The sequence below is a fragment of the Haematobia irritans genome, chromosome 2 (assembly GCF_050003625.1).
Source record: "Haematobia irritans isolate KBUSLIRL chromosome 2, ASM5000362v1, whole genome shotgun sequence".
Classification (NCBI taxonomy): domain Eukaryota; kingdom Metazoa; phylum Arthropoda; class Insecta; order Diptera; family Muscidae; genus Haematobia; species Haematobia irritans.
Genome location: NC_134398.1, coordinates 221,177,540 through 221,191,951, shown reverse-complemented (window position 1 = coordinate 221,191,951; position 14,412 = coordinate 221,177,540). Strand labels below are relative to the sequence as shown.

General features: G+C 34.5%; 1 protein-coding gene across 4 annotated transcripts in view; it reads right to left on the bottom strand.

The window, feature by feature from the left end:
* spir (spire type actin nucleation factor) overlaps nucleotides 1–14,412 on the bottom strand; it is a 247,795-nt gene that overhangs the window by 33,715 nt on the left and 199,668 nt on the right. The gene's annotated exons all lie outside the window — the stretch shown is intronic.

Genomic DNA, 14,412 nt, shown 5'->3' with positions numbered 1-14,412 from the left:
AAAAAAGTTTCATTTGAAGTGAAAATCCTATACTAAATTTATTTATTATATTATCAAATTAAAATTAATCTCTCATAAGTGGACACCTGAAACATGTGGACAATATTTAGGCTAACTAGAGTTTTCAGTTCTGAGAATATACTTAAAATATAGTATATTGTACTAAACTAAATTATATTAAAATCAATTAATTTTGAATAAATTTTCATCTTCAAGTAAGCCCTATCTCCCAATAAATATTTCCATATGGTAAAAGGTCGTGTAACAGACGTGTAACCTTGTATCCAATGCACAAAAAAAAAAAACTTATGGAACATAAACTTACTTTTTCTTTCATTTGACGAAGACAAAGAAAAAAATTCTCCAAACTAAATAACGCATATCGCAACAAAATCCATGGATATATACATACATCTTATTTGAATAAAACGCTAATGAATGAATGAAGTGAGGAAGAAGAAAAACAATAAACGAACAATACTCCCAGAACCAAACAGGATCTTTTGTTTTTTAAATTTACAAGCGTTCAAGACCTTCTCCAGAACTGAATGGTCGTTTTATCTCATCAAAAATACAAAAACACCACACAATGCAATGTGAAGCAGAATTCTTCTTATGCAAAGTATCCTTCAAACATTAACAAACATACGTAAATATATTTACACATACAAGCGCCCTCATATAAATGAAATGAGACGAGAGAAACAAGGATACCCATGGGTAGGTGGTGTTGTTGATGTATCATCCTTAGTTAGATTGTTTTAAGGGGCTATGTGGTATGTCTGTTTACTCTGTAGGTTTCATTTAGGTGCGTAATAATTAGGGATGTCATTTGATACATTTACAAATATTGATCTCCCAGCAAAAAAAGCGTCGCCAAAAAAGTAATGAAAATGTTCTTTTTGGATCCGGAAGTGGTGCAAAATTGACGCAGAAGCGATAAATTTAACATGGGCTTGTCATAGAACGAAAGTCCTCCATTTCAACTGACGTTGCACTGAATTTGCATCACTTCTTTAGGTGTGATCCAAATTCAATGTTTTGGATCTAAAAATTCTGTGATATTTTGTCAATAATTTTTATAATTTTTAATGGATTCTAACGCTTCTCGGAAACGTTTGATCCTTGCTTCTCTAAGTGGTTTCACTGCAATGTGGAACGCCGTTCGGACTCGGCTATAAAAAAGAGGTCCCTTGTCATTGAGCTTAACATGGAATCGGGCAGCACTCAGTGATAAGAGAGAAGTTCACCAATGTGGTATCACAATGGACTGAATAGTCTAAGTGAGCCTGATACATCGGGCTGCCACCTAACCTAACCTTGACCTCAAATATTTTCAAAAATTCACAATTTTTTCAGATTGGATTTAGCATTTTTTTCGACAAAATTTAACATAATTGAAACAAAAAAGCTAAAATTATCCATTAAAAGTATGAAAAAAACCAAGTTATAAAAAATTTAATTAAAAAAACTTCCTGGGTAGTTAAAATAAAGAACATCATTGGGAGTGCATCTTCTGGAAGTGTTTTTAAAGTTATGCCTTTGGAAGAACTTCCAAATTTTTTTGCTGGGCTGGTAAAGCGCTAGATCCATCGTGCCCAGCAAAAATTGGAAGTTGTTCCACAACAATTTCTTTTAAATCACATCCCGGAATACCCCATACATTTTTTTCCACTTCCGATTTTTAATAATCAGCATTCATGATCTGAAAACGTAATGGTTACGAATTTATAAACAAAATTAAAAAAGATTTCCTCTACCGTGACTCGAACCTGTGTTGCCAGTACGATACGCGTTAACAGTCGCCTTAGCACATTGCACCAACGGCAGAATTGCCATAAAAACGTCTAAGACTTTTCATGGTCAAAGAACAAATGAATGCCGTTAATGAAATCGTGAACGCCCGTGGACGAAATCGTGAACATTCCGTTTTGTTTTTGTGTGAACGTTTCCGTTCAATTTTGACAACGTCTGTTCACGATTGCGAAACGCATTTTTTTCTATTAGTGCAAATGAACTTTCCAGGTACAACTTCTAAAGCAATGCAAAGTATCCAAAAATGGAGTACTTCCATCCTATGACAAGCCAATGTAAAATTCATTAGAGATGATCAGAGTTTGCACTACTTCCGGATCACAAATTGGGGATCCAAACTACTTTTTTGGAAGTTCTTTTTTTGCTGGTTGGTGCAATGGATTCTTTCCTTCCATGTCATTGAAAGCAGCAGCTGGGCTCGAGTCCTCAAATATAAAAAAATCAACCCTTCCATCAATGCAACGTAATTCCACGTTTAGGATGTTATAACAGGTTGGATGATAAGTCCCCGGTCTGACACATAGATGGCGTCGCTAGTATTAAATGCATATTATTTTTATATAGTACCAACCTTTAAATGATTCGTGTCAAAATTTGACGTCTGTAAGTCAATTAGTTTGTGAGATAGAGCGTCTTTTGTGAAGCAACTTTTGTTATTGTGAAAAAAAAATGGAAAAAAGCAATTTCGTGTTTTGATAAAATACTGTTTTCTGAAGGGAAAAAATACGGTGGAAGCAAAAACTTGGCTTGATAATGAGTATCCAGACTCTGCCCAGGGAAATCAATAATAATTGATTGGTATGCAAAATTCAAGCGTGGTGAAATGAGCACGGAGGACGGTGAACGCAGTGGACGCCCGAAAGAGGAGGTTACCGACGAAAACATCAAAAAAATCCACAAAATGATTTTGAATGACCGTAAAATGAAGTCGATCGAGATAGCAGAAGCCTTGAAGATATCAAAGGAACGTGTTGGTCATATCATTCATCAATATTTTGATACGCGGAAGCTCTGTGCAAAATGGGTGCCGCGCGAGCTCACATTTGGCCAAAAACAACAACGTGTTGATGATTCTGAGCGGTGTTTGCAGCTGTTAACTCGTAATACATCCGAGTTTTTCCGTCGATATGTAACAATGGATGAAACATGGCTCCATCACTACACTCCTGAGTCCAATCGACAGTCGGCTGAGTGGACAGCGACCGGTGAACCGTCTCCGAAGCGTGGAAAGACTCAAAAGTCCGCTGGCAAGGTAATAGCCTCTTTTTTTTTGGATGCACATGGAATAATTTTTATCGATTATCTTGAGAAGGGAAAAACCATCAACAGTGACTATTATATGGCGTTATTGGAGCATTTGAAGGTCGAAATCGCGACAAAACGGCCCCATATGAAGAAGAAAAAAGTGTTGTTCCACCAAGACAACGCACCGTGCCACAAGTCATTGAGAACGATGGCAAAAATTCATGAATTGGGCTTCGAATTGCTTCCCCACCCACCGTATTTTCCAGATCTGGCCCCCAGCGACTTTTTCTTGTTCTCAGACCTCAAAAGGATGCTCGAAGGGAAAAAATTTGGCTGCCGAAACTGAGGCCTATTTCGATGCAAAACCGAAGGTATCAAAAAATTGGAAGGTCGTTATAATCGTTGTATCGCTCTTGAAGGGAACTATGTTGAATAATAAAAACTAATTTTGACAAAAAAAAAAATATGTGTTTTTCTTTGTTAGACCGGGGACTTATTAGCCAACCTGTTAAGTATGGAAGACCGATCTGCCCATCAACACACGGATTAATGCATGGTATGTAATTCAACCTTTAAAATGCATAAGAAGTAAATTCTGTGGATCGTTTAATGTGGAGGCTATATTTAAGTATGGATCGGTATGGTAGACCGATCGGTCTATATGGTGTCTATGCCTGTATATAGTCCGATATGATGTATTTGCAGCATATGGGGTGACGGATATCAGTAAAACGTCTTTGTGTCATGTTTCAAACAGTAGTAGTTTAGTTCATAAGTTAGCATCACTGGTATTAACATAATTTAGTGACTTGACCTAAATATTTTTTCAATATTGTAGTCACTTTTTCCGACTCTTTATACACACAACATTTTTTTCTGATTGAATCACGAAAATAATTGATCCAATTAATTTTTTAATTGCAATGTCTTCAATCAGAGAAATGATAGTATCAATTAAAAAAATAATTTATCCAATTAAAAAATGAATTGATACTATTATCTCTAGTGATTGATTATTGCTTAAATTAAAAAAACAAATGTTGAATCAATTAAATTTTTAATTGAATATTTTTTAAAACTCAATTAATACCCTGTACCTGTATATCGAACGAAACCCCATTTGAAAGAAAGGCAGCCACTCGAATTCAAATGTATTTGGGTTTCTCTATTTTTGAAAGTTCGTTTCGTTTGTATGAGAATACATTGATCATAAAAAATGAGTATTTTCAAATTTTTGGCCTGAGAGAGAATTCATTCAAATGTTAACAATGTTTTTACTTTTTTCTTGACACATATTGTTCGTTTATTACTCGACAACAAAATATAAAGTGACTTGCCTGTCGAAATAGAGTAACAAAGATCAAGTTTCTTCCGTTTAGAATACGAAAGAAAGCTTTCGTTCGATATACAGGAACAGGACATAAGACTTTAATTGGAAAAATTTCCGTGTATTTTTTTCTGTGTAACGTTTACTGGCTCAAAACATTTCACTTTTCTTCGATTTGAATTCAAAATAATAGCAAACATCAAACTTTACAGAATCCCATAGTGTTTCCCGCGAAGCTCCATATGACATCCCTATTTTTGTTTTTCTCTAATAAATTATTTACCTGAACGTGGTTTTGGAGTAGGTGGCACATGTTGGTGCTGTTGTTGATGATTCTGATGATGATGATTTGTATTGCTTGAACGTGGCCGTGGTGCTGCTCGGGGTGTTGGCATAGGCTCTTCAGCCTCTGAATGTGAACAATATAGGGAAGCATCACTGGCCTCATCTACAGTGTCGGAAGCACGTGTTGTTGGGGTGGTTTTAGAGGTTTTGACCGTATTTGTGGCCACTTTATAACCGGTGGCAGTTGTCATTTTTATGGAATTTTTTGATTTTCTTTGGGCATTTGACACTTGGGGATGCATGAAGGATATGGTTTACACACACACACACACACACACAAATAAAATACTCTTGAAATTCAAAGGACAGGGGCATTCACATAAAATAAGTCAAGGAAGTAGGACAACAAAACTGATTAATTTCAAACAATTTGTTTGTTGTTGTTTTTATTCTTTGTTGTGTATTTGTTGTAGTAGTGTACTCGTCACTGTTGTCAATAGAAATGCATTAGTCATTCGATTCATTCGTCTGAGAGCCGAGACAATCATTCACATTCATTTGTTATGGTTCATATTATCCTTGTACCTCCTCCGATATTTTTTCTCATAAAACATACATTTGCATATCTATGTACGAATGTATGTGTGTGTGTGAATATGACGTTTACGTTTTGTCTCGGAGTCAATTTCACTTTCATTGCGTTCCTGTTAAAAGGTTATGGACATACTCTCACGTTTGTGTGTTTATGGTTGAGAGAGATTTTATGTAGCCTTCTTCCGTTTTATTTCGTACAACTTTTTGACACATGACATTTATGTTACAAATTTTTCCAACATTTTTCTTAATATCATCGATCCAACGAGGAACATATGTATTTTATAAAACATAAACTCTAGAATCACTTTGGAAGCTTTCGATTTCGATTCTTGGAACGTGGATTAATGTAATTTCGTAATATTTCTATATCGTTTTCCGTTTTCATAGACTTTTTATTGTATGCAGAATTTGCTGCTTTTATATTTCTTTTGTTTATTATGGCGTTTCTTTGATATTATTTTAACCACCGTCATTTACGTCTAACCATTTCTACATACGCGTAACGACTGTTTGACTAACTTGGCTTGCCAATGAGTTTACATTACAATGGTGGTTTAGCCCTATTTCAGTCTCCCTTTGTGTAGCATAGATTTTAAGAGAGCGCGCATGTGCTTGACGAATTGTCAGAGTTTGTGTCACAAGAGGGCAAAAGCTTTTTTACATGTTATCAGAGATGCCATATCTTACAATAATTCTCATATTAGGTATTGAGTTATTTTTTTTTTTCAATGGAACAAAGAAGATTTTTTAGACTTTTATATCAGGTGTGGTAAAAAGAAATCCGAAAAGCTGTTTGGAAAACGTGTGCCGAAAACGTTTTTCTTTTGTTTGTTTTTTGGAAAATTTAAACTTTTATCACCAAAAAAATTCGTTTGTTACAAAATTTTTATTATACCCTGCGCCACACTGTGGAACAGGGTATTATATGTTAGTGCATATGTTTCTAACACCCAGAAGGAGACGAGATAGACACATGGTGTCTTTGGCAATAATGCTCAGGGTGGGTCCCTGAGTCGATATAACCATGTCCGTCTGTCTGTGAACACTTTTTTGTGATCAAAGTCTAGGTCGCAATTTAAGTCCAATCGCCTTCAAATTTGGCACATGTTCCTAATTTGGATCAGAATAGAACCCTATTGATTTTGGATGAAATCGGTTCAGATTTAGATATAGCTCCCATATATATTTTTCGCCCGATATGCACTAATATGGACCCAGCAGCTAGAGTTTTATACCGATTTGCTTGAAATTTTGTACAAACATAACACTTAGTCATAGAGTCAAGTGTGCAAAATTTGATTGAAATCGGTTCAGATTTAGATATAGCTCCCATATATATCTTTCGCCCGATATGGACTTATATGACCCCAGAAGCCAGATTTTTGGCCGAATTTGGTTGAAATTTTGCACAGGGAGTAGATTTAGCATTGTTGCTATACGTGCCAAGTTTGGTTGAAATCTATTCAGATTTAGATATAGCTCCATATATATCTTTCGCCCGATATGGACTAATATGATCCTAAAAGCCAGTGTTTTGGCCCAATTTGGTTGAAATTTTGCACAGGGAGTAGATTTAGCATTGTAGCTATGCGTGCCAAGTTTGGTTGAAATCGATTCAGATTTAGATATAGCTCCCATATATATCTTTCGCCCGATATGCACTGATATGGACCCAGAAGCCAGAGTTTTAACCCGATTAGCTTGAAATTTTGTACAAGTAGTACAATTGGTAGTATAGTCATGTGTGCCAAATTTGATTGAAATCGATTCAGATTTAGATATAGCTTCCATATATATTTTTCGCCCGATATGGACTTATATGGCCCCAGAAGCCAGAGTTTTGGCCCAATTTGGTTGAAATTTTGCACTAGGAGTACAATTAGTAATATAGTCATGTGTGCCAAATTTGATTGAAATCGGTTCAGATTTAGATATAGCTCCCATATATATGTTTTTCTGATTTCGACAAAAATGGTCAAAATACAAACATTTGCCTTGTAAAATCGCCACTGCTTAGTCGAAAAGTTGTAAAAATGACTCTAATTTTCCTAAACTTCTAATACATATATATCGAGCGATAAATCATAAATAAACTTTTGCGAAGTTTCCTTAAAATTGCTTCAGATTTAAACGTTTCCCATATTTTTTGTACTAAAATTGTGTTCCACCCTAGTGCATTAGCCAACTTAAATTTTGAGTCTATAGATTTTGTAAAAGTCTATCAAATTTTGTCCAAATCGAATGATATTTAAATGTATGTATTTGGGACAAACCTTTATATATAGCACCCAACACATTTGACGGATGTGATATGATATCGAAAATTTAGATCTACAAAGTGGTGCAGGGTATAATATAGTCGGCCCCGCCCGACTTTAGACTTTCCTTGTTTTGAGTTAGTCTTTTTGAAATTGGTTTTACTCTCTTAATTCCAGCTTTCGCGATACAACGATTATAACGACCTTCCACGTTGTTGTTTTTGGTCACATACACTGAAAAAACAGTGAACCCACCAGGAAAGATAAATTTCGATTAATTTTAGAAAATTTGGAACTTTTTTAGAAAATTTCAACTAAACGCTATTACAAGCGCTGGCATCACTCCGATATGGCAAAAATAAATAAATATTTTTCGACAAATTCAAGAAAATTTATTAGACATAACTAAATTTGTTCAGTAGTTAAAGAAAATTTTGTAGTTTTAAGAGAAATCTTGGAGTTCAAAATTGCAAGAATGTCTTTAGTGACATACGAAGTTCACGATGGACACATTTTTGGTAAAATTTACAAATTTAAAGAAATAATGAACTATTTTGTAAGAAATACGAAATTAGGAAATCTTTATGCTTTATTTGTGTATAACCTTTTCCCATTTTTTAGTTCATTTAACTAACATACGCAAAAAATTATTTGACTAAAATAAACTTTTTCCAAACATAATGATTCTATGAACTAATATAAAGTTAATATGGTTTTAGTGAAATAGACAGTTCACTTTTTTTTGAGTGTATGAGCTCGCGCGGCACCCATTTTGCACAGAGCTTCCGCATATCCAAATATTGATGAATGATATGACCAACACGTTCCTTTGATATCTTTAAGGCATCTGGGGCCAAATCACCGCATTCGTCATCGAGTTCTGCTTCGTATCGAGAAACATTTCGATCGCTGTAAAATTTTGGATCACCGCATTCGATCGTAATTTATTTTGTCTACTACTTTTTTTACATTGCTGTAAACATATGGTAATAAGAAATTGGAAGCAAAAGATGATTTCAAAATAACTTTTTGTGATCAAAATATGCACTCAAAAAAAAGTGAACTCTCTATTTCACTAAAGCCATATTAACTTTATATTAGTTCATAGAATCATTATGTTTGGAAAAAGTTTATTTTAGTCAAATAATTTTTTGCGTATGTTAGTTAAATGAACTAAAAAACGGGAAAAAGTTGTACACAAATAAAGCATAAAGATTTCCTAATTTCGTATTTCTTACAAAATAGTTCATTATTTCTTTAAATTTCTAAATTTTACCAAAAATGTGTCCATCATGAACTTCGTATGTCACTAAAGACATTCTTGCAATTTTGAACTCCAAGATTTCTCTTAAAACTACAAAATTTTCTTTAACTACTGAAAAAATTTAGTTATGTCTAATAAATTTTCTTGAATTTGTCGAAAAATATTTACTTATTTTTGCCATATCGGAGTGATGCCAGCGCTTGTAATACCGTTTAGTTAAAATTTTCTAAAAAAGTTCCAAATTTTCTAAAATTAATCGAAAGTTATCTTTCCTGGTGGGTTCACTGTTTTTTCAGTGTGTATATGTGTAAAAATTATTATGAATCCATGTGTTTTTGTTTTCCTCGTCTTCGGATTCAGAGGATGAGTACAAAGTGGCATTAATAAGGAAAAATATTCGAGGCAAAATCAGTCGTTTAGCATTGTCTGAAGTGCATTGCCTATAAGTGATTCTATTTTGAAGTGAGTGCTTTTAACTAATTGTGTTTTTAACATCCATAGATTTAAAAGACGCTTTCGTCCGTCAAAAGAAGCTTTTAAATATTTTCTTGAAAAACTGAGTTTTTTGAAGCGGCTACTGTATTTTGCCAAAATATATAAATAATACTTCCATTTTCACCAACTCCTTGTTTCTTTTTGTTTACCTTTTTTCTGCTCAAAAATCACTACATACTTCGTTTTCGATAGCATGCTACCTATCGTGTTCAACTTCGAGTAGAAACAATTCGATAACGACTGCGGTGATCCGCGTAAACTACATTACGACGACGAAGTACTCGATTTCGACTGCGGTGATTTGGCCCCAGGTCGCGTTTTCGAAGCTAAAGGCTGGCATAACTCGGTTTGACTCATCGACAAGCGGGACGTGTTAACGTCGTTTAATCACGCTCAAATTTTGGCTATCCCAATATATGGAAAGGGGATTCGTTTTGTGGGGTTAAGGCGAACAAGATTCCGACATTTTTTTTGCCCCTTATAAGTTGCGGTCACTCTAGGCAACCCTTATAATAACATACAAATATATTCTCTGTTCTAGGATTCCGCTTTGTTTCACCTTTGTTTGATGAAGCGCAAGGTGGCCATGCTCTTTCTCTCTCTCTGTCACAAGAGAATTAGAGCACCAGAGAAAAATATAAGCATACGTTTTCATTTGCCTTTATAGCATGTCTGTTGATGTATAGCTTACAAACTGAAGTGGCACATTTGAAGCTCTTTTACATCGTAAATGGAACATCACGCACCATCAATAAACCACGAATTGTTAGGGTGGTGATGGAGACGATGGTTCTTTGTTGTTTGGATTCTAAATGTTATCAGTCATTAACATAATTTAGTTTCTCATTGGACAATCTCATTTAATGCCTTCCCTCTTTTCTTACCTTCTGAGGAGTACAAATATAGAGAAATAAGTGCTAAAAATAGGGCAGGGATGTAGGCAAGAAGATATTTTGCATATGCATTCGTGAAGTATGTGCATCATCGTTCGATGATGTACTTTCCCTCTTTTATTAATAATTTTTAAAATAATCCTTGAAATGAGCTTTACTTAACCACTTGCGTTAGAGTCCTCGTAACCTATAGGGAATACTTTGCATTGTATGTTTTCCTTATATTGATATTGTGTCAAATGCTTAATCGATGAGACATTAATTAAATCACGTTTCACATAATTGAGAATAACGAAAGTAAAAGAGGAGTCAATACACAGTTCTGTTGGGAAAAATGCCATTGAACAATGTAACACTTTTTTTTTTTTTTTTAAATCGTGGCACGACTTAAGAGACTATTGAACATCTTTTAAATAGAGAGAATAACGGCTGATTTAATTATTCCCATAAATCCGGCGGAATTAAATATAAATTAAATGAAATAATAATTAATAAATGATATCAAGTTCGAATCATTCATGTATTCTATTATTTGATTTCCTTCATTTATCGAAAACAAATGAAATAACAATTGTTGGCTTCAGTTTTCTTCTCTTGGATATTCATCTTGGTCAAGAATCTGTATAGACTCATATTCCTATTATTTTGAGGTTTTGCTGCAAATGGATTACCAAATTACGATTGTATGATGAAGGGTACAAAACAATTCAATTCTCCGAGTGTATTCCATTTTTTTTGTTATGTATGGGAATTGTAAAATGGCATCGCTCCCAACTATAACAGGTTGGCTGATAAGTCCCCGGTCTAACAAAGAAAAACACATTTTTTTTGTCAAAATTCGTTTTTATTATTCAACATAACAGGTTGGCTGATAAGTCCCCGGTCTGACACATAGATGGCGTCGCTAGTATTAAATGCATATTATTTTTATATAGTACCAACCTTCAAATGATTCGTGTCAAAATTTGACGTCTGTAAGTCAATTAGTTTGTGAGATAGAGCGTCTTTTGTGAAGCAACTTTTGTTATTGTAAAAAAAATGGAAAAAAGCAATTTCGTGTTTTGATAAAATACTGTCTTCTGAAGGGAAAAAATACGGTGGAAGCAAAAACTTGGCTTGATAATGAGTATCCAGACTCTGCCTCAGGGAAATCAACATTAATTGATTGGTATGCAAAATTCAAGCGTGGTGAAATGAGCACGGAGGACGGTGAACGCAGTGGACGCCCGAAAGAGGTGGTTACCGACGAAAACATCAAAAAAATCCACAAAATGATTTTGAATCACCGTAAAATGAAGTTGATCGAGATAGCAGAGGCCTTATAGATAACAGGTTGGCTGATAAGTCCCCGGTCTAACAAAGAAAAACGCATTTTCTTTTTGTCAAAATTCGTTTTTATTGTTCAACATAGTTCCCTTCAAGAGCGATACAACGATTATAACGACCTTCCAATTTTTTGATACCATTTTGCCTCAAAATAGGCCTCAGTTTCGGCGATCACCTCTTCATTGCAGCCAAATTTTTTCCCTGCGAGCATCCTTTTGAGGTCTGAGAACAAGAAAATGTCGCTGGGGGCCAGATTTGGAGAATACGGTGGGTGGGGAAGCAATTCGAAGCCCACTTCATGAATTTTTGCCATCGTTCTCAATGACTTGTGGCACGGTGCGATGTCTTGGTGGAACAACACTTTTTTCTTCTTCATATGAGGCCGTTTTGCCGCGATTTCGACCTTAAAACGCACCAATAACGCCATATAATAGTTACTGTTGATGGTTTTTCCCTTTTCAAGATAATCGATAAAAATTATTCCATGCGCATCCCAAAAAAACAGAGGCCATTAATTTGCCAGCGGACTTTTGAGTCTTTTCACGCTTCGTAAACGGTTCACCGGTCGCTGTCCACTCAGCCGACTATCGATTGGACTCAGGAGTGTAGTGATGGAGCCACGTTTCATCCATTGTCACATATCGACGGAAAAACTCGGGTGTATTACGAGTTAACAGCTGCAAACACCGCTCAGAATCATCAATACGTTGTTTTTGGTCAAATGTGAGATCGCGCGGCACCCATTTTGCACAGAGCTTCCGCATATCCCCAAATATTGATGAATGATATGACCAACACGTTCCTTTGATATCTTTAAGGCCTCTGCTATCTCGATCAACTTAATTTTACGGTCATTCAAAATCATTTTGTGTATTTTTTTGATGTTTTCGTCGGTAACCACCTCTTTCGGGCGTCCACTGCGTTCACCGTCATCCGTGCTCATTTCACCACGCTTGAATTTTGGATACAAATCAATTATTGTTGATTTACCTCATACAGAGTCCGGAAACTCATTATCAAGCCAAGTTTTTGCTTCCACCTCTATCTCACAAACTAATTGACTTACAGACATCAAATTTTGACACGAATGATTTGAAGGTTGGTGCTATATAAAAATAATACTAGCGACGCCATCTATGTGTCAGACCGGACACTTATCAGCCAACCTGTTAGGTGATAAACTTAGCTTTAGGTGTATTCCTTTGCACACTATGGTGAGTTGATTCCAAAGAGAGTTGCCATATTCGATATAGAAATTTCTTAGATAACGCATTAGCAAAACCGGAATTCTCCACTATTGGAGATTACTTTGTTTGGTGTAATATCGCCATGAAAATTACACCGTTATACATGGTAGTATTCAGAGAATGAAACTGCCTAGAACTTTTGGCCAGCCGATGGCTCCGGATTTAGTCGACCTAAAAAACTTCAAAAACATGCCCGTTTCTGGAATCGTAAATATGAATTTTGGCCACTCAATGAATTGCCTTATGTTAACTCCTTTCATAATAATTGCAAATTTCATAAAAATTGCATCCGTTCCATATGAAATTTGGCCTTCAATGAAGAGGCTCCAGAAGTCAAAACTGATGATCGGTTTATATGTGGGCTATATATAATTGTGCACCTATATGGACCAATTTTCGCTTGGTTTTTAGATGGCATATACTAACATCATATGCCCTCCAAAAGGCTTCGGAAATCAAATCTGGGGATGGGTTTATATGGGGACTATACTAAAAGTGGTCGGATAGGGTCCATTTGCAATACCATCGGACCTACATTAATGTGGAACGCCGTCTGGACTCGGCTATAAAAAGTAGGTCCCTTGTCATTGAGCTAAATATACAAACGGGGCAACACTCAGTCATAAGAGAGAAGTTCATCACTGTGATATCACAATGGACGGAATATTCTAAGTGAGCCTGAAAATATCGGGCTGGCACTATACCTAATATAACCTATTTCGATGTGTTACAAAGGAATGACAATGTTAGTATATCCCTATCGTATGATGGGGGTCTAAAAATCGTCTTTTTCATTAAAATCGATTTTTGTAAATATCAGAAGTCGATTAGTAGATTTTTGGCCAAATCCGATTAGATAAAATGACAAATTTGGACTTTAGCATCCGTATGAGGTCATGCATACATTTGCTAACGAAAGTTTATCTAAGTGGCATCATAGGCGCAATAATCTTATTATCGAGTTAACATCCCCGTGCGGTAGTCAATATCAATTTCAATATTACGGTTGCCACCGTTAGTAGAATTCTACCGAAAATGATAGATTTTTAATTGTTTGCTAGATTGGTAGACTTTGCAAAAATATTCCTCTCCAATCAAAGATGCATTTCACAAATTTTTAATAGTTATAAAATTATCTATAGAAATAAAATATTGACAACATTTTCTATAGAAATAAAATTTTGACGAAATTTTCTGTAGAAATAAAATTTTTAAAAAAAATTTTCTATAGAAATAAAATTTTGAAAAAATTTTCTATAGAAATAAAATTTTGAAAAAATTTTCTATAGAAATAAAATTTTGAAAAAATTTTCTATAGAAATAATATTTTGACAAAATTTTCTATAGAAATACAATTTTGACAAAATTTTCTATAGAAATAAAATTTTGATAAAAAGTTTCTGTAGAAATAAAATTTTGACAAAATTTTCTATAGAAATAAAATTTTGACAAAATTTTCTATAGAAATAAAATTTTGATAAAATTTTCTATAGAAATAAAATTTTGAAAAAAAATTTCTATAGAAATAAAATCTTGATAAAATTTTCTATAGAAATAAAATTTTGATAAAATTTTCTATAGAAATAAAATTTTGGCAAAATTTTCTATAGCAATAAAATTTTTGACAAAATTTTCTATAGAAATAAAATTTTGACAAAAT